Source organism: Myotis nattereri, assembly GCF_964212035.1.
Source record: "Myotis nattereri genome assembly, chromosome: 1".
Classification (NCBI taxonomy): domain Eukaryota; kingdom Metazoa; phylum Chordata; class Mammalia; order Chiroptera; family Vespertilionidae; genus Myotis; species Myotis nattereri.
This window is the reverse complement of record NC_138075.1, coordinates 118,341,006-118,362,699: the sequence shown is the minus strand read 5'-3', so window position 1 is coordinate 118,362,699 and position 21,694 is coordinate 118,341,006. Positions and strand designations below refer to the sequence as shown.

The following is a 21,694-nucleotide window of genomic DNA, read 5'->3' as shown; positions in this document are numbered from 1 at the left end:
TTGACTTTGCAGACATTTGATTTGTAAGAGCTTTAAACTTCTGAATATTAGGAAACATGTTTTTAATCTTAATATTCCTGGACCTAAAGTAGTATCAAGTACAGAGTAATTGATTATGAAATTGAAGGAAGCATGAATGCATGATATGAAAAGTATGCTCTTGTTAATTTAACATCTTACAAAGAGTCCATATGCAGATCCTTTGGTTTTGCAGGCCCTTATCCAAGTTTTCATTTATGACTCTAACTCTTACTTTTTGCTCCATGGTGTTTTTGTCTTTATCTGATTCAAGTAATTATTGGCTCTCAACTTTGATTTCTACCTTGGACTTTGTTTTTTGTCAAATTATATTTGACTAATGTCCTTCCATTACTACAACTTTTGTTTTTCTGTCAGAGATATGAGAATAAAATGTATTCATTCATAAGAGAGAGAAATACTAATAGACTCTGTGTCAGAAGGATCCTTCCTACCTAACACTAATCAAGATAAAAATCCATGACAGCCCACAGGTAGCCATGCACACACGCAGCACCAGGAACCTGACACACCATCCAGCACAACCTCTTTCTTTCACAGAGGATGAAACATTGCCCCTGAAAGTGAAGGCATCTATCTCTCCTTGATTAAATAGTTAATTAGTAAGAGAACTGAGTTCAAACCTTCTTATTCCCAAGTCATTGCCCTTCTCACAATATCTTGCTGCTTTTGAGGAACTTAAAAATAGATTCAATGATGCTGAAACATCATTGATTTTTAAAATGGACAAGACTTCTGGTATTCCAGATCATAATGCCTAAGGCAAAATTCAACCCTACATATTTCTTCTGAAGAAAATAAAACGTAGTTCAGCTTCAAAAACTTGCAGTTGACTGGGTAAAAATGTTGTCTTCCCTATGCTAAATCAACCAAATTTCAGTGCTGAACTTCTTGTGGGAAGCATATCTTTCAAACACAGATAAAATGCATGTATTCTAGATGGACACATTGATGTTCAAAACAAAGATAATTATGCCATCTCAGTGATACATTTATTGAAATCCAATTATATTTACAAATATTATTTTATATATGTGTTCATATCCAAAAGCAGTATGTCTCCAGCAACAATGAGCTCAAATGACCCCTCTCCGACAGAGAAGAATATATTGGGGGGAAAAACCTCCTACGAGTTAGAAATTCAGTAGAGAATATTTCACCAGTGAATGACAGATCATGTTGAATATATGAGGAAATGACATGACTTTGAAGTGTTGGAGATCTTCTTATGTCTTGATGCATTTGAAATGGCAGCTAATTCTTATAGAGCTTCCTCTTTGGCTCTTTATAGGCAAGTCAAATTTGGCAAGAGTTTACTATACTCTGCTCCATCAAAAGGAAATATCCACAATGCTCAATTTTATTATTTATTTATTTACTTATTTTTGTCAATCCTCATCTGAGGTTATTTTTTGCATTGCTTTTTCAGAGAGAGTGAAAAGGAGGGAGGGAGGGGGAGAGAGAAATATTGACATGAGAGAGATTCATTGAATGGCTGCCTCCTGCATATGCCCCAACTGGGGCTCCAGGGGGTGAACCTGCAACCCAGGTACCTGCCCTTGACCAGGAATCTAACCCACAACCCTTTAGTACCTGGGCTGACACTAACCACTGAGAAACACCAGCCAGAGCAAAACACAATGCTCACTTTAAACCATTATTTCTGAGAATAAAAGTAACGGCTTTTTTTATGGTAACAATCCTATAAACATGACAATATTTTTTCTCAATTAAACTGAGTTTTCAAGGAGCACTATATATAGTCATAATAATTATCTATCTGAATTATAAGTCAAATAGATGAACACTAGATCTTAAGATAAATTCAGGAATATCTTGAAATCAATAACATATTCCATGTTGACATATATAGTAGAATGATGTCATTTCAAATGATAATATGTAATGCAGAACATAATTCTTTTATTTGCAAATGAGATTTTAATCAACTCAAAAGCTATGTTTTATAATAAAGAGCACATTGACAACACTTTTAACGCTATAGACTATAAACCCAAAGCTGCACACTGTGCAATCTATTGAAGAATACCCTGCCTCATCTCGGCATCTAATTTCAATTATAAGCAATTAATATGCTATACCCGACATAACAATTTAATGATATAAACATTACATTTCATAAAATGTTTTTCTGACTAAAATTCACTATCTCACAAGTAAGGAAACATATTCATATAGTATAAAAACAAAATTATTCCAGAGAGTATATATGTAACATGTCCTATATTCCTTACCTCAGTGATTGTGTCACACCACAAGCTAGCCATACAAAAATCTCAGAGTCATTCTTACACTACCAGTTTATAGCTTCTAGTTCCTACAAAATCTCTTAAATCAAATCACGTCTGATTCATTTCTACTGTCCTTTCCAATGTTCAGGTTCACATCTTATCTTCCAAAGGTTACACAATAACATCCTTTCTGTTTGCTCTCCCTCTAGGTTCATCCCTTTCAAGTTGATAATGGTAAACTAGACATAAAATTGTAAGTAATGTGGTTTCCTTACAGAAAGAAAGGGACTTAAATATTTTACTTATTTAGAAACTATTTCATGCCTCATGTATTTCCATTCTTAATATTTATTTTAAAATTTCTGATGAACAGCTCTTTAAAATTTAGCCAAACTAAGGCCTATCAGAGGGAGCCACAAACTGTGGGTCACTTTATAGTTCCAAGCAGTTTTCTCAGGAAATTGGCCTACACCAGGTTCCCTCTCAAGAGGACCCAGAAGCAACATATCCAGTGGCCAATTTGAATAACAACAAAGCATCATCCAATTAGCTTTTAAAAGGTGGCATATTAAAAGGGAAATTGTGGCAAGCACCAGATCATGTTTAGGCAAATTCAGCACCTATATAACAATTCATACACTGTGGTAGGGATTGATCCTCACAGTCAACCAGCCTGATGGTCAACCCCAAGTTCAAACAGGCCAGTAGCAATCAAGGCTCAATTACAACAACAGGGCTCACATAACCCACACAGGGACATTCCTGGAGCACCCAGATAAGATAATCAAGGAGAGTAGATCCAATGGGTCCCACAGAATCCCTATTACATAAGGTCAACCTATTGAGACTAGGAGTCATAGCAGATCTACCCAATGCATAGAAACAAATACAGAGAGGCAGAAAAAGTGGGAAGAAAAAGATACATGACCCCATGTATCCAACAAATCTGCAGAGAAAGAGCTAAATGAAATGTAGGCAAGCAATTTAGCATATACTGAGTTCAAATAAATAATTATAGGATGTTCAAGGAACTTAGTAAGAACTTCAACAAAGAGATAACAAGCATTAAAAAGAACATAGAAACCATAAAAAAGAACCAGTCATAAATAAAGAATACACGACCTGAAATGGTGAATACACTAGAAGTAATGAACAGTAGGTTGAAGGAATCAAAGGATCAAATAAGTAATTTGAAAGACAGAGTAGCAGAAAACATCCAATCAGAGCAGCAAAATTAAATAAAAAGTTAAAAATATGAGGATAGTTTAAGGGACATTTGAGACCACATAAAGCAGCGGTTCTCAACCTGTGGGTCACGACCCCTTTGGGAGTCGAATGATCCTTTCATAGGGGCCGTCTAAGACCATCAGAAAACACACATATAATTACATATTGTTTTTGTGATTAATCACTATGCTTTAATTATGTTCAATTTGTAACAACGAAAAAACATCCTGCATCTCAGATATTTACTTTACGATTCATAACAGTAGCAAAATTACAGTTATGAAGTAGCAATGAAAATAATTTTAGGGTTGGGGATCACCACAACATGCGGAACTGTATTAAAGGGTCACGGCATTAGGAAGGTTGAGAACCACTGACATAAAGTATAACAACATTCCCAACATAGGTATACCAGAAGGAGATGAAAGAGACCAAGGGATCAAGAACTTATTTGAAATAATGACCAAAAATTCCCTAATTTAGAGAAGGAAAAAGACACACAAGTCCAGGAAGCATAGAGAATCCCAAGCAAGAGGAACCCAAAAAGACCCACATAAAGACACATCATAATTAAAATGGTAAAGGTTAAAGACAAAGAGAGAGTTTTAAAAGCAGCAAGAGAAAGACAGTTACCTAAAAGGGAACTCTCATAAGACTGTCAGCTGATTTCTCAACAGGAGCATTTCAGGCCAGTAAGGATTGGCATGAAATATTTAAAGTGATGAAAAGTAAGGACATGCAACCAAGACTATTTTACCCAGAAAGACTAGCATTTAAAATTGATAAAGGGCCAAAACCGGTTTGGCTCAGTGGATGGAGCGTCAGCCTATGGACTGAAGGGTCCCAGGTTCGATTCCGGTCAAGGGCATGTACCTGGGTTGCTGGCACATCCTCAGTGGGGGATGTGCGGGAGGTGGCTGATCAACGTTTCTCTCTCATCGATGTTTCTGGCTCTCTATCTCTCTCCCTTCCTCTCTGTAAAAAATCAATAAAATATATTTTTTTAAAAAAATTGATAAAGGGAGTAATCCAGCAAGAGGATATAACACTCATAAACATTGGAGGATATAACCCTTGTAATCATTTATGCACCCAACATAAGAACATCTAAATATAAATAGCAAATCTTGATAAACATAAATAAAGAGATCAACAGTAATACAGTCATTGTAGGGGATTTTAGCACCCCATTGATATCAAAGGGTAGATATTCCAGAAAGAAAATTAATAAGAAAACAATGGCCTTAAATTACACATTAGATCAGATGTAATTGATAGCTTCAGAGCATTTCACTCCAAAGTAGCAGAATATATATTCTTTTCAAGTGTATGTGGAACATTTTCTAGGAAAAACAACATGCAATGACACAAAACAAGTTTCAATAAATTCGAGAAGATTGAAATCATATCAACTAACTTCTCTGATCATAATGGTATAAAACCAGAAATTGATTACAATAAAAAAATCTGAAAAACACACAAAGACATGGAGGCTAAATAACATGTTACTCAACAGTGAATGGGTTAAAAATGAGGTCAAGAAAGAAATCAAAAGGTACCTTGAGCCCTAGCTGGCTTGGCTCAGTGGATAGAGTGTGGGCCTATGGACCGAAAGGTCCCTGGTTCGATTCCCAGTCAAGGGCACATGCCTGTGTTGTGGGCTTGATCCCCAGTGTGGGGTGTGCAGGGGGCAACCAATCAATGATCTTCTCTTATCATTGATGTTTCTATCTCTCTCTCTTCCTCTCCCTTCCTCTTTGATATCAATAAAAATATATTGAAAAAAAAGATACCTTGAAACAAATTAATATGGGAACACCAAAACCCAAAATGTATGGCATTCAGCAAAAGCAGTCCTAAGAGGGAAATACAAGGTGTCCCAAAATATATACACACATTGAATGATTATAAAGTCAATGTTCATTAACATACAGTTCATTTTCAAAACTTAAAAAAATCTACAGAAATGAATACATTTTTTTGTCAATGCCCATTTTCAAACTGATGGCTGTTCTGGTCCAAGCACTGCTAACAACTCAAGGCAATGGAATCACAAACATCAAAAAACATTTCATTTGCTATTTGGGCACCCCAAATTCATTGACTGTTGCTGGTTTTGTATAGTAAAATGTATCTTTTATGTATCCCCATAAAAATGTCTAGTGTCACGTTAGGATAAATTTTCTTTGTTCAAAGCTTAATTTTAGTCTGGCTTCACTCATTATTTCAAATCAGTTAAACCTGAGAAGGAGTGAAAATTAAGTGAGTTATCAGCTGTTAAAGTGTGTCTATCTTTTTGGGGACACCCTGTATATACACTTTAACAGCTGGTAATTCACTTAGTTTTAAAAATCAACTGTATGTTAATAAACACTGACTTTATAATCATTCAAAGTGTGCATACATCTTTGGGGGACACCCTGTATATAGCATTACTGACTTACCTTTAAAAACAAGACAAATCTCAAAAAAACAATCCAACTTTGCACTTAAAAGAACTAGGAAAACAATAACAAACAATGTCCTAAATGAGTATAAGAATAAATAATAAAGATCAGAGCAGAAATAAATGACATAGAGATTAAAAATAATACAGAAGACCAGTAAAACCAATAGCTGGATCTTTGAAAAGATAAACAAGATTGACAAACTTTTAACTTTAAAAAAATAGATAGGAGCTAAATTAAAAAAAAAATAAGAAAGAAAATGAAAGAGAAGTAAAAATGGACTCTATAGAAATACAAGGTATTATATAAAAATGTTACGAATAACTCTATTCCAACAGATTGTAGAATCTGGACAAAATGGACAAATTCCTAGAAATATACAATCTTCCAAAACTGAATCAGGAAGAATCAGAAAATCTGAATAAACCAATTACAGTGGGGCTTTGAATTACGAGTGTCCCGACTAACGAGTTTTTCGAGATACGAGCAGTCTCTCGGCCGATTTTTTGCTTTGAGTTGCGAGCTAAAATTCTGGTTACGAGCCAGCTTCAGATACCCCACTGCTAGTTGGTGCAGTGAACGTCACAGTGAATGCCACAACATCAGCCCAGGATCAGTGTCTCACTCGTTCATTGTTGATTTGACATACGAGTAATTTGAGTTACGAGCTCTGTCATGGAACAAATTAAACTCGTAAGTCAAGGCCCTACTGTATAGCCAATGAAATTGAAGCAGTAATAATAATAATAAAAACTCCCCCAAAAACAGAAATTCTGGACCAATGGCTCATAAGCAAACATTTCCAAACATTTAAAAAAGAACTAACACCTATCCTTCTCAAGCTATTCCAAAATATTTGAGAAGAGAGAATACTCCCAATCTTTTTTATGAAGCCAGTATTATCCTAATTTCAAAACCAGATAAGAACAGTACAAATAAATAAAATTATAGGCCAATATCTTCAATTAATGCTAAAATTATCAACAAAATATTAACAAACCAGAGCCAGCAATACACTAAAAATATCATACACCATAATCAAGTGGGCTTTATTCCAGGCATACAAGGTTGGTATAATATCTGCAAATCAATAAACATGATACATCACATAAACAAAATGAAGGATAAAAATCACATGATCAAATCAATAGATGCAGAAAAGGCATTTAATAAAACCCATTTATGATTTAAAAAAAAAAACTCAGCAAAGTAGGAATAGAGGGAACGTACCTCAATATAATAAAACCAATATATAACAAACACACAGACAACATCATACACAATAGGCAAAACTATAAGCATTTCTCTTAAGATCAGTAACAAGACAGGTTGTTTGCTTTCACCACTCTTATTCAATATAGTACTGGAAGTTCTAGCCACAGTGATCAGACAAGAAGAAGATATAAAAGGAACCCAAATTGGAAAGAAAGAAGTAAAACTGTCATTATTTGCATATGAAATGATACTTTGTGACATATAAAGTGATAAGTGGAGAAAGGGATCTGACTTGGCAAAGAACCAGTATAATTTCCAGGATGCAGAAAAATAGTTTTAATTTAGAAACTTTAAAAACTCTATCCAATTGAGTAGACTATCAGAGTTTTGTTTGACAACGTTTATGTGATGCACCAGTTTACAGGAAATGAAATTTGCTAATGACGTGGCTGCCCATAACACAAAATAAGATTCACAGATGTAAGGTATTTCATCCAACATATTAATAGCAAAGGAGTAGGTTCTAACAGACACTAATATCCTGAAATGCCAGTATAGTGTTTCCACTGTGAGTTGATACAGAGTGTATGAATAATAGCTCTTCTTCAAAATTACCCAGTCTCTACCTACAGACAAACGTAAACAAACTATCCCAAAGTCACATAATCACTTATTAGAGACCAAATGGCTAAGTTCTTTTGATTATCAGATAAATTAAAGTACATGAGAGAAATTATGCCTTGTTGAGTTTCTCCATCCTAAGTAGAAGGTCTTCAAAGATAGAGAAATGTTTATGTTTCAGAAAATGATTCATTTTAACTTGGAAATTCTGCAACAAACATAATACACCAGGCTTACTTTTCCATTGGTGAAAATTAAAATTGCACAAATAGTATAGAGCTTTTGTGAGAAGAACCATAAGTTATTTCTGAAAAAGAAAAAGAAACACTATCCAATGTGTACTCCATTTGAGAGATAATATAAATTATTAGAAATGAACCATTTAAAATTATAAAGATGATATTGTTACCACACATTTTCATAATTTTAAAGATATACAGAAACTATAATATAGAAGTGGGCCTTCTATGGCATAATTTCAGTAATATACTATAATTAATTATCAAATTCTGTAGGTTGAACCTAGATTTTCTAGCTACAATTCATTTTCAGTTTATAATAGTGAGTGAAGTGTAGTTCTACAGTTAGTTCTTAAAGACATTATAATTTCTAGGTGGAAAAAAAAAACCACAAAAGAAGCCTTTAGCTCTGGAAGTTTTGAACCCAGATAGGTAGGACCATTATAGGGTCTCAGGAATGACAGAAGTTTAGGAAAAGGGGAAGAGAGGGAAGTTTCCCTAAGAGAGTAAAGGCTACACAGAACTACCAGGTTTTGGCCATAGAACAGTCCATGGAACAGCATTTTGCATGACACATGACATCAATTTTTTTACCAACAGTTTTCATTTTTATATTGAGAGTGGTATGGTATATTAGAAGGAATACTGGGCTGGAAAATAGTCCCAGGTCTAAATAAAATTATGACACAGAGCATATTACCCATATCTTTCACTGGGCCTACCTTCCTCATTTGACACAGAGTACATTGGTTTAGAGTTCATTCCAACTTAAAGAAAAAAAATCAACATATCTCTAATTTTTAAATGTAAACTAATGCTCATTTGTTTTATAAACTTTAATTTGAATCTAAGTTTTTAGATTGAGAAACATATTATATCATATCTCCCATCATTCTCTTTTCATTTATTCATTCATTCAATATTATTGACCACCTGTTAATGATCATTCTAATTTCTGTGTTGATAAACTATAGGATGCAAAGTGGAATCAGAGAGACCAATAGGAGGCTGTAGCTATCCTCTTGGCTTGTACCGGGATGTTGGTAATAGAGGTGGTGTAAAGTGGTCAGATTCTAGATCAATTCTAAGATACAGCCACGAAGACTGAAGGATTGAATGTGGTGTAATAACAAAGAAAAACAGGAAAGAAGGAAGAAAAGAAAAAGGAAAGGTGGAAGAAAAAAAGGGAGGGAGAGGAAAGAAGGAGGGAAGGAAGGAAAGAAGGAAGAGGAAAGAAAAGAATATTAGTATAATTTCCCTTTCTACAATCCCAGCCCTCCTCCATCTTAATATATATTTATTTTTCCTTTTCAGGGTTACAATATAATGACAGTTTGTCTTGTTTTTTTTTTTTCTTTTTCTTTCTTTCTTTTCTTTTCTTTTTTTTTTTCTTTTATAATATTAAACTGATGTTCCATAGCATACTTTCAGGTTACATTTTTTTTAAAACAAGGTTTTCCCTTATATAATTTTTGATCATGGCATTCCTAACGATGAACATGATTTTATGTGCCTTTAATTGATTCCATCTTCCCCTTTCAATTTTAAACATGTCAAGTCTTTTTAAACCTGGTAACTTGTGTTGCTGCTATTCCATGTTACATTTACTGTCAGTGACCACATATTCTATATATTCCATGTTGTTTTCCTCCTTCCTTTACACCCATTGTCCTGCCTGTGTCAAACTTTCAATCAGAAACCTTGGTGAGTAAGAGCCTGCCTCACACAGACACACACAATCATCATAATTATGATGAGAACCGCTTTTTTCATTTCTTTTCACTCTTCCTATCCCATCATTCTCATCTCCAAAGCTGACCTTCAGCTTTCAGAGGCTTCAATTTGAAGAATTTTCCTAATTATCTGAGACCCCCACATTTCAACATTCACAACAGAGGTGCTCTAAAACTTATCTCACAGAGCACCAAGCCCAGGGTGAATGCACAGAGACGTACGGACGGTGACAGACAAAGCTGAAAGCTTGTGAGTACATCATGGGAGCCAAAATAACTGTGGCTTCCCATCTGTTAACATGTTCGTATTTACCTCATTTTCCCACAAGTGCTTCTCTTTACTTTCCACTCACACTGGCAAATCTCAGCAGGCGTGAGTGGTTGGCATCCATTTTCATCTTGTAGTAGCTCTTGAGTCTCCATTTTCTAAACAGCATGATATTACAAAGACAATTGCCAAGGGCAGATTCTAGCCCCCAAGAAGCTTTTGAGCCTTCCCACCCTCAGCAATTTTTAGTTTAACTGCTCATATTGGTGACAAGTGTCTGTTGGTGTCAAAACTCTTGAGATACAAATTTTCTCTAACAGCAGCTATATTATCCTTGTTTTCATAGTTTAAAAAATAATTTTTGTCTAATTATTTTAACAAAATACATTCAAGGATAGATAAATGGGAAAAAATAAAAATGAAGTGTGTAAGGATACATATATGCATCACTCTGCAATATTTTTTATTTTTTTATTGTCTAAAGTTTTACATATGTCTCTTTTTTCTCCACTTAACACCCCCCCCCCCCATCCCAGCCATTCCTACCCTGGACAAGCCTGTATCCATTGGTTATGCTAATATGCATGTATACAAATTCTTTAGTTGCTCTCTAACCTCCCTCCCATGCCTTTGTCTCTGGATCTATTCTTGTTCATCAAATTATGTTGCTCATTATATCCCACATAAGAGTGAGATCATGTGATATTTATCTTTCTCCGATTGGCTTATTGCGCTTAGCATAATGCTCTCCAGTTCCAACAATATTTTTTGAGTTAACTATTGTTTAACAAAGTTTCGGCTTTATCATATCAAACCATAGCATAATTTAATACAAAAATATAGACCAGGAATTAAAAATACAAAAAATCTACATTCAAAAACACAATTAGATGTGAACAATTCATGCTGGTTTTCAGTTTTTATGCACTGAGGAGTATATTTCATATACTTGCAAAACAAAGTACAATATTTTAGTCCATCCAGTAGAGCAGCTTTTGATGGCAACTGGTTAATAAAAAAGAATAATTCATAAATTAAGGTGCAATGAACAAAGGAGAGAGTCTTCAAAAAGTTGCAGAGATATTTTTAAGGAAGTTTTAATAACAAAGTTTTCCTCATATTGCCAATGGATGCAATATTATTTGTTAATTTTTCTCTTCTGCTTGTATTAAATTCATGGAGATTTCTGTAGTTGAACATGTAGTTGACATGGGGATATCAACTGAACACTGAAGGTTATTTTTTTCCTTTATCACTTCATGTAAAAGTGTTTGAGAAGGCTTATGCATTCACCAATTCACATTAAAAACACAAAACTCTCTGTGTTTACAATCCACCAAGTAATATAATTGCCTACTTTGAATGATTGCTGATTTCATCTCAATCATCTCTTCCTAAAGCAAACCTTGAGAAGGCAAACAGCGTCACAGTGTGTTGTTCAATACAAGGGATAGAGGTGCCGTATGTAACACTGCTTCATCCAAATTCTCATGAGAGATGTTCAGACATGGCAACTACTCTGGGTGGTTCCAAGAGAGATCTAGTAGATTGTATTCAATCAGTAACAAGGCTAGACCATCTAGGTAAGACTTTCAGGAGATTTAGTATTTTTCAATAATGAAGAATATGGGCAATGTATTATCAAAACTTACCCCGTGAGTAGGTTACTAAATATTTCTGAGGCATAGTTTCCTCATCCATGAAACAAAATTATAAAACAAAATTGACAGAGTTGCATGGGGTGACTGAGAAAAATAAAGAAAAAATGTGACATGAGAAACAAATGTCATAACTAGCTACAATAAACAAATGACAGGAGTGTTTCCTCTTAGCTAATAAGAGGTGTCCTTCATATAAAGGGTAGGACAAAGCTATGGTCTGATAATTGACCAAACAATACAATTAGGACATACGTTTCTTCTCGTGCATCATTCTGAATACTCTCTGTTATGCTCTCCAGTCCTGGTACTTATTCTGATGTAGGTTTAGCTAAAATTATATCTAGAGGTGTGGACAACTGAAGTTTCTTGTTGTGTTATAATGATTTTGAGAACTGATAGAATTTAACAATATAAATGGTTTAAGAGGAACTAGTACTGTAATGCTAAAAACAAACAAACTTAGGATGAAAACTTTAGCAAGAACTAGCATTTAGAAACCTTAACACATGTTAAATGTTTTTCTTTCCAAATTATAAATGGAGTTCATAAAATAATAATTTTATACTCACTTCATAATTATTTTTTCTTGGCATATTTACTAAATTGAACAAGCCTTTTAGGTTTGCCTTTATCCCTGAACATCTGATCCCCAAAACTGATGGCTAACCAAATTAATAAGAATTGTCAGTGAAATGCCTAAACAGGTGGAAGAAGAAAGACAAAATCACTCTTAATCCAAACAGCATTTTCCATATATAACATCTGCATAATGTAATATTAATTGTTAAAGCTTTGTTAATGTTATTTATCTAATAAAAATTATGTAAGCATTCAAACAGCTACCGTCTCCATCTTATAAAGAAAAAACAGAGGCAACAAATAAAGTCATTCAATGAAGGATCTGGGCAGCACTGGTTCTGTCCACATTTTGTCAAGTTTCAATATATCTTCAGCTCTCTTTTTCTCCCTGTGATAGGTTTTTCTTTCTTACATAAGCTAATCATCAGCATTCCTTGACAATTTAGTGGGTTACTTTCTGAAAACTACACTTTTTTTAAGCTCAGAAATTGCTTAGCAGTTTTCACACCCATACACTTTTGTGAAAAGCTTTTTGTGTTTTTTTTTTTTTTTCTACAGGGATTCTAACAACGAATGATTATATGCACCTATTTAGAAAATAAAAACGAGCCACTGCAGGCTGCTTTAATGAGAGATAACATTGTTAACAGCAGGATAAAATCTATTCCCAAATGAATGCCTATAGTGAGAATAGTGCGTCCTTTTGCTCACCAACTATGTAGAAATTGTAACTCTTGGGGTTAGCTAGTATGAAATGTTTTTGAATTTAGTTTTCGATGCTTGTTACTGTTATTTATACAAAATTATTTTCTTAGTGATTTTTCTATAAAATCACTTTTATAGAAAACTTGAACTTTACTGACTGTCCTAACAATAATGTGCATGCAGAGAGGAAGCAGTACTGTTAAACATTTGATTTGTAGCAAATACCATCAGGGAAGCTAAAAAAATGGAAGAGATGCAGAAATGAATATTATTCTGAATACATTTCAAGAAAAAAAGCTGCTGTTCACTAACTGGTGACTGACAGCATCATGCAATGCCTCTTTGAGGACTAAATGAAGCTTTATTTTGAAACCCAACTCAGATGTTGTAGTCTCCTCTCTACATTAACTCAAAAATTGTCAAATATCACTTTCACATTACATGTATTTGTGGGATAAAAAGAGGTACTAAAAGGCTGTTATAGAAGCAACACTGGAAATGTTAAATTGTAAAATTCTAAGTGAAAGGAAATCTGGAATAATTTATAAAGGAGGAAACTTTGAAAATCTAAAAACATGAGTTAAGTGATAATGAAGAATATTGGATTAGATGTAATAAGCAAACATCACCTTGTTACTGGGAACTCTGGAGAATCCTGTCCAAGGGTCCCATGATTCATTGCTATTCTTATAGCCCCTTCTTTTGGGAATCAGGTGGTTAGGCGTAGGGCAGGTGCTTCTTCAGAGCTATGCTACACATGTGCAGTATGGAAGAAGAACATTTCACAGGAACTGTAACAAGATTCCTGTTAAAAGACCTTGTTTAGGAATTATTCATTACCTGCCTTATTTGTCCATTAAAGAACTGGGATAATTGGCCCTTGATATTCTGGTAGCAAGTAGATGTATAGATAGATCAGCGGTTCTCAACCTGTGGGTCGCGACCCCTTTGGGGGTTGAACGACCCTTTCACAGGGGTGCCTAAGACCATCGGTAAACACATATATAATTACATATTGTTTTTGTGATTAATCACTATGCTTTAATTATGTTCAATTTGTAGCAATGAACATACATCCTGCATATCAGATATTTACATTACGATTCATAACAGTAGCAAAATTACAGTTATGAAGTAGCAATGAAAATAATTTTACGGTTGGGGGTCACCACAACATGAGGAACTGTATTAAAGGGTCGCAGCATTAGGAAGGTTGAGAACCACTGAGATAGATGGATAGTGAAGAAGAGAGAATATGCCTCCCTGAGATGTGCCACCCTGGCATGTGGGTTATTGTGAACTTAAGGCAGATAAGACCCAAAAGACTCTAGAAGAACGTTTATCTTGCCCTGAACTTCCTTAAATAATTTAGACAGGGGCCTGTGCCAGAAAGAGCTATGACCAGTGATAACTTTTTTTATGTGAAAGACCTATCTACATGTCAGGAGAAACTTCTAATTACCAAACATCTGTTCCTTTTGTTATCTGGTGCATTACCCTCCCCTGCCCTTTGAAGCCCTGATCACAATCCCATTCCTTAGTTCAGGATGGCATAGAAGCCTCATTTGCCCAACTTGCCCTTGCATCTTTGGGCTGCCATATGTACAAAATTAAATTTGTTTTTCTCCTATTAATCTTTCTTGTATGAATTTAATTATTAGAGCAGCCAAAGAACCTAGAAGAAAAGCAGGAATTTTTTTTTTTTATCTCTACAATAGCTAAATAAACAAATCCAATCACTTTCTAAAGATAAATAATTTTTTAGGAAATAATTGTAACAGGATGTTAAGTGAATTTTTTTTCTGTTATCCTAGAATTATGACTAAGGTCCATAGCTGAAAATAAAATTCACATACTAGCCTACATTCTAAAGAGGTGCAAGAATTCAAAGAGTCAGGACCAACATTTAGTAAGTAGGCACAGCTGGCCCCACTGCCACCTAATATCAATACCTAACTCCTCCCCAGAATTTCTCAATTAGGCCCACTTCGTGTAAGCACGGTGTCCAAGCTGTACCGTTCTGATTGGATGGGGCTGGTCTCATTCTGTTGTTAGAAAGACAAAAGCAGAGTTTTCCTGCAAGTGGTTGACTCCAACAGCATAAATAAGTGGGGCATGTGAGAGAAGCTGAGGGTTCAGTGTGAGGTTTTTCCTGGTCTACAAAGCACAGGAGAAGCTTTTGTAAGTAAACGGTCGCTAGATTCTTATTATTTATAAAACTTGAGCCTTCAGTTGGCCATGGGGAGTCTATCTCAGCAGATGCATTTCTTCTCAGGGTGCACATCAAATGAATCTTTCTTCCTGGGTTCCACAAAGGTCTTCTGAGAAATGCAGATTTCACAGTGAGAAGGAATCTCTTTTCTCTCAGGGAAGTAAGAGATAGATGACCTTTCCCTTACAGGATGAAAGGTCACCAATTAATCCATCATGAAGATTAAAGGTGCCGACAGGAAGAAGAGGCTACTGCTCAGCACCCAGAATCTCTGCAAGACTTGCTGATTAGCCTAAATAAACAGAGTTAGCCATGACCAACATGGAGTTCAAATCGGGTCCTAAAAAGGTGTAGTTGTTTTGTTTTTTTTAAGTTGAACTGGTGACTTGGTTAAAAAAAAAAAAAAAAGATGTATTTTCTTCCCAGGAATACTACCACGTTGATAAATGTCTATTGTCAATAAATAATAACTTTGGGCAATTATTATTTTATGTGTTATAATTGTTATGGTTGTCATCTGATTTAAAGAGAAATATCATTTTTTAAAATTTATATTTATTGTTGAAAGTATTACAGATGTGCCCTTTTATTCCCATTGACCCCCTCCATCCCACACCTCCCCCTCCCAGGCCTTCACCACACTATTCTCTGTGTCCATGGGCTCTGCGTATATGCACATAAGTTCCCAGGATAATCTCTCCCCGCCAACCTCTCCACCACCTTCCCCCTGAATTTCATCAGTCTGTTCCATGCTTCTGTTTCTGGATCTATTTTGTGCATCAGTTTTGTTTTGTTCATTAGATTACACACATGAGTGATACATATCTTTCTCTGACTGGCTTATTTCTCTTAGCATAACACTCTCCAGGTCCTTCCATACTGTCTCAAAGGATAAGAGATCCTTCTTTTTTATAACTGCATAGGACTCACAGCTGGTCTAGAAGTGCTTGCTTGTGTTATAGAAACCCCACACTCTTCCACATATTGAAAAAGGGTACTAGAACCCCCTAGTCACATTTTCGCACAATGTTCAAGCTTGGTTCTTCAGACAATATAAGCATTAATTAACTAGACAGAAATCATGTTCTCAATGAGCTTACAATATGAGTCGTCACAATATTTATGTCCAAAAATATGATGCGGTACAGAAAATTTTAAAAACGACAAAAGAAATACAGAGAAAATATTTGGTACTTTAGTGGAAGGGAAGATCATTTATGGCTGGTTGGATTCATTCATTCAATTCAGTAAAGGTTACCTTATAAATGATTTTTTTTTATCACAATATGTAAGTTAAAATATAGTCAACTTCAGACCACATTGCCTGAGCTTATTTTTAATATTGAATATAACTCCTTCTATAAGTAACATGGTCAAAAACATATGGGACACTTTTTTTATATATGGGAAACTTTTAAAACATGTTATCAAACTCAAGGCCCTACTAAATTATATGAACAATAATTGTCATGATATTAAATTTATATTACATACATAATAGAGTAACAGATTATATATATATAATAAAAGATTATAACATATATAATCTTTTAGTTCATAAATCATGAGTCAGCTACCTAAAAGAATCAAATAAAAAACCTGAATACTTATTTTACATGAATATAGAGAATTTTGTTTAACCTCCTCATTTTCTCCAAAACTGTTTTTTTACACTCTTAAGACAATTTTGAAAACACTATAGCTTTAATAATATTTTATTACCAGACAAATATAATACAGTGATAGGTCTCATAAATATGGCTTACTAGCATTTGTTAATTGAACATTTTAAACTTTCTATGAGGTATCCATATATAAAAGCCTAAGCGACTATTACAACCAGACAGCTGACCAGTAGCTATGACATGCACTGACCACCAGGGGACAGACGCTTAATACAGGAGCTGCCCCATGGTGGTCAGTGCACTCCCACAGCCAACCTCCCATGGTCCCTGCCCCGGCCAGCCAGCCCCGATTGCTGGCCAGGCCGAGGGACCCCACCCAGGCATGAATTTATGCACTGGGCCTCTAGTTTAATATAATTGCCTCAATATTTTCAGGTAGGATTTCTAATGGAAAGCCAAATATAGAATACGTATGACTTACCCATTATTTCTCCCTCTCAGAAAGTTTTTAACAAAATGTTTCTCTGAGTACAATATTTTTACATTAAAATGCATCTTGAACTCTGATATATTAAAATAATCTAAAATAGATTTTAAGTATTTAGTTGTTTAATATTATATCTAACCAAGTAACTCACAAATGTTTTTAAAATTCTACCAGGGAATATTTTCCTATCCCATAGATAATTAATGATAACTCTTAAAGTACTTTGTTTTTTGTCATTATAAATACATATGATATATACAATGGCACTTACAATTTAAACATTTTTAATATAATCTACAAGCCTCTGGAAAGAAGACACCAAGCAGCCATTTATGAGAAAGACATAGGTCACTGTATAAGATATGTAATTCAATTTCCTAGAATTCTGTGTAAGTGTGTTATAATAAATTTAGATTTTTTTTTGTAACTTATTCCATAATGACCATAGTTGGGTGATTACCCTACTATTTTAAAACTGTAGTTAATGACCAATGCTATATTCCCTCAGAAGATCCAGGACAAAGTTTTGAGAAAGACATTTAACAATATAGCTATGGTAAATTGGATATTTGACTTTAAATATCCTCCACAGATAATTGCCTGGTGAAAGGTTGAAGCCAGACAGCCTTATTTTCAAGACCCCTGTTTACCATCCTCATGGTTTTGAGTAATTTTATTTTTCTTCATGGCCTTCATTTTCTATCTCTAAAATGGTATTTGTAATGATTAAATGTTATTTTTATGTTTAATGTAGGAGAATAACCATTTGAGTAGTACTTAAGTACATGTAATGAGGATGGTGATCATTCACTAGGAGAAATAGAAATTATCATTGCTTCAGATCTATATTTCCAGGTTACTTTTCAAAGAATAGACAAATTTGCATTCTCAGTGGCAGTATATATAAATGTCCATTTTATTGTGTCCATTTTGAAATCATTGAGCTACATAATTTTCAAAACATTTGTTGCCTGGGCAAATTGCTCAGTGGTTAGGCATCAGTCTGATTCGTCAGGGCACATCCCCAGTAGTGGATGTGCAGGAGGCAGCAGATCCATAATTATCTCTCATCATTGATGTTTCTCTCTCTCCCACTTTCTTTTCTTCTCTAAAATCAATAAAAATATTATTTAAAAAGCATTTGTTGATTTGGTGGTTAAAATTTTTCTTTCAAAATTAGTGAGTTAACATAATTTTTCAAAAGCTCATTAAGTATTATTTGGAGTAAATTATTTCTTCACATATTTGGTATATTTACTAATTGTAATACATTTTTATATTTATGTATTCAATATATTAATAACTTGTTTGTCAATTTTTTATAATTGGGTCAAAAGTTTTGAAACAACTAAATGAATAAATGAATTTTTAACATCACAAAAGGTCGAACAAAACCTATCTATATTACATATTTATTTTTTACAAAATTTTAAAATTTAGTTCTAAAACATAAAGATAGAAAAGTTATGTAACACATTTTAAAAGGACATTTGATTTGCATTTAAAATTAAATACATTGATTATAATAATTTCAGTAACATGAAAGGCTTGAAGTTCACATCAAAAAATTTTCCATAGGTCATTTTTGTCTTACAAATTCAGCAACCCTAAAAACTGTTCATTGAGAATGAAATTTGACTAATTGTGAGATTTAAAATATCAAGTCTTTCAAATACACAAATTCAGTTATAAACCAAGTCACTCATTATGGCTCATTGGGTTGGTGAGGAATTTTGGATTATTCATTGAATCTGCCTATGCTTCTGTTTAATAGAGAGTTAAAAATTGACTTTATGTTCTACAAATAAGATATACTCCAGTTAAAACAACAGGATATTAAAATTCAAATTACAAGTAAAAACAAAGATATTAGTGCAAAATTACTAGTGTTTATTAGAGTGCTTTTCCTTTTGTAATTACTTTATCAAAACATTTACAATTTAAATTGTGATTTATTTATAAACTAAGAGGTATCCTTTTATCATTAATTCTGATGTATGCAATTTTGGGATACCTATAAATGTTACAGAATCAGGAGCATTGAAACAAGGTTCAATGCTTGTTTTAAACTAAAAATACTGACAAGTATGTTTAATCTGATGGTATATATCAATAGAAAAAAAAACAAGGTAATACACAATGATTAATTTTGTGTGTTATTTTTATAGTAAATATTCCTTTAAGGAAGAATCCACTATAATATTCTTTTGAGTGCTATTTGCAAAAGTTAAGTAATTATTCAACAAGCTCCCCTTGGGAGACAGAACAAACAAACAGAAGGAGCACAGATGAAAACAACCAAGGACCAGGAAACCTGACAGAGTAATTATGTGTTTGTTTGCTGCTTAATATGCTTGTGTTGATTTTAGAGAGAGAAGAAGGAAGAGAGAGAGAAACATTGATCAGTTTTTTCCTGTATGCACCCCGACCAGGGACCAAACCCTCAACCCGGAATGTGTCCTGACCGGGAATCAAACTGAAGACCTTTTGGTGTACCTGAGGACTATGCTCAACCAACTGAGACACGCCTGACAGGACTTTGTTTTTCAATGTTTTTGTTTGTGTCTTTGTTTGATTTTTAGAGAGAGAGTGAAGCATCGATTTGTTGTTCCACTTATTTATGGATTTACTGTTGCATCTTGAATGTACCTGACCAGGGAACAAACCCACAACCTTAGCATATTGGGACGATGCTAACCACTGGGTATCCGACCACAACCTGATATAGTAATTATTAACCTCTGACTTTTCTTTTCTTTTTTTAAATATATTTTATTGAATTTTTACAGAGAGGAAGGGAGAGAGATAGAAAGTTAGAAACATCGATGAGAGATCAGCTGCCTCCTGCACACCCCCCACTGAGGATGTGCCCACAACCAAGGCACATGCTGTTGACCGGAATCGAATCTGGGACCCTTCAGTCCGCAGGCCGACGCCCCATCCACTGAGCCAAAATGGCTAGGGCACCACTGACTTTTCTATCAACAACCAGCTGCCAGCATCTCCTACATGTACTTTCCTTTGTTGTATGTCATGCTCTTCATTTCCATGAAATATTCTGCAGCAGTGTTTCATTTTTATCAATTCTAATTACATGTGTTACTAACTTGTTAACTGAGCTAATGTCCCACTATAAATGCCGAGCAGAGAAGGCAAACAGATATTTTTATCATGCAGTTGTTACTGGAACAATATAGACATAAAAGACTTTGATTTCTTAAGTCAAGTCACACTTCTGCTATGATGAAGAATCTTCATCCTTATAATCTAGCGTTAGTAAATATGTGTGCTCAGGATGTCTTTCACCACAATAGATGTAAGATAAATGGTGTTTCATAAAGGGAACATAAGAAAACTTGCCTTTAAGAGCCCACCAATAAAGCATCTGTTTACGATACACTCTTAAAGTCAGGAAAACACAATGGAATTATTTAAATTATTATTAACTGCACTGGAACTAGTATTACCACAGTAGTGAAATATATGAAATAAAGGTGCCCTTCACTTAGCAAAATAAAAATAATAAGAAACAAACATGTCAACACATTCACTGAAATATAGAAAAATATAGTGATAGTTTTCAGCATATAAAAATCCTGTGTATCATTACATAATTTGGTCTGAAAACTTAAAAATAAAATAAAGTTTACTTATTCATTGTCATGACACAACCATTAACAATTTATAAAACCATAGTTTATGAATCATGCTACAGGGAAGTAGCCATCCAGAATCCTATATAATAAAAGGCCAATATGCAAATTGTCCCCTCAACCAGGAGTTCGACCAGGGGGCGAGGCCAGCTGGCCAATTCCTCTGGCCCACACTCTAGCCAGCTCCACCCCTGATTACCCCCCACGATCCCGGTTGGGGTGGGCCGGCCCGGCCCCACCAGTGCATAGGCCTCTAGTTTTAATTTATAACAGTTTGGCATTATTCCCCTTTTGTAGGATTTTTTTTTCATTGTAACATGTGTTAATATGTTCATATTTCTCCAGGACAACTAATCCTAATCCATTTTTAAAACTAATAGTGTATGTTCATTAATTAGGCATATTTCTCCCTAATCATTCCAGCTGGAGCTGGTCCATAATGTAATGGAACAAAGTTGCATAAAATGTGACTGGCTCTCCTCCTATGGACTGGTCTTTGCTAGACTGAGATACCTGAGGTCTACAGAAACTCCTGGAGTATTGGCAATATCAAGGGGAGCTCAGTCTGTAATATAGGCATCTTGCATATCTATTTATATTCCTGGAAAATAATTAAAATATTTTACATTTCTGGTCCAATATGCAAATATAGTTTTGTCTTCTATTTATGCAGAATCATAACCATTCAATCAGATTAATGCCCTTCTACTTAAAGCCACTAGATACATAAA

General features: G+C 34.4%; 1 protein-coding gene across 1 annotated transcript in view; it reads right to left on the bottom strand.

The window, feature by feature from the left end:
• MDGA2 (MAM domain containing glycosylphosphatidylinositol anchor 2) overlaps positions 1-21,694 on the bottom strand; it is a 944,924-nt gene that overhangs the window by 736,133 nt on the left and 187,097 nt on the right. The window lies entirely within an intron of this gene.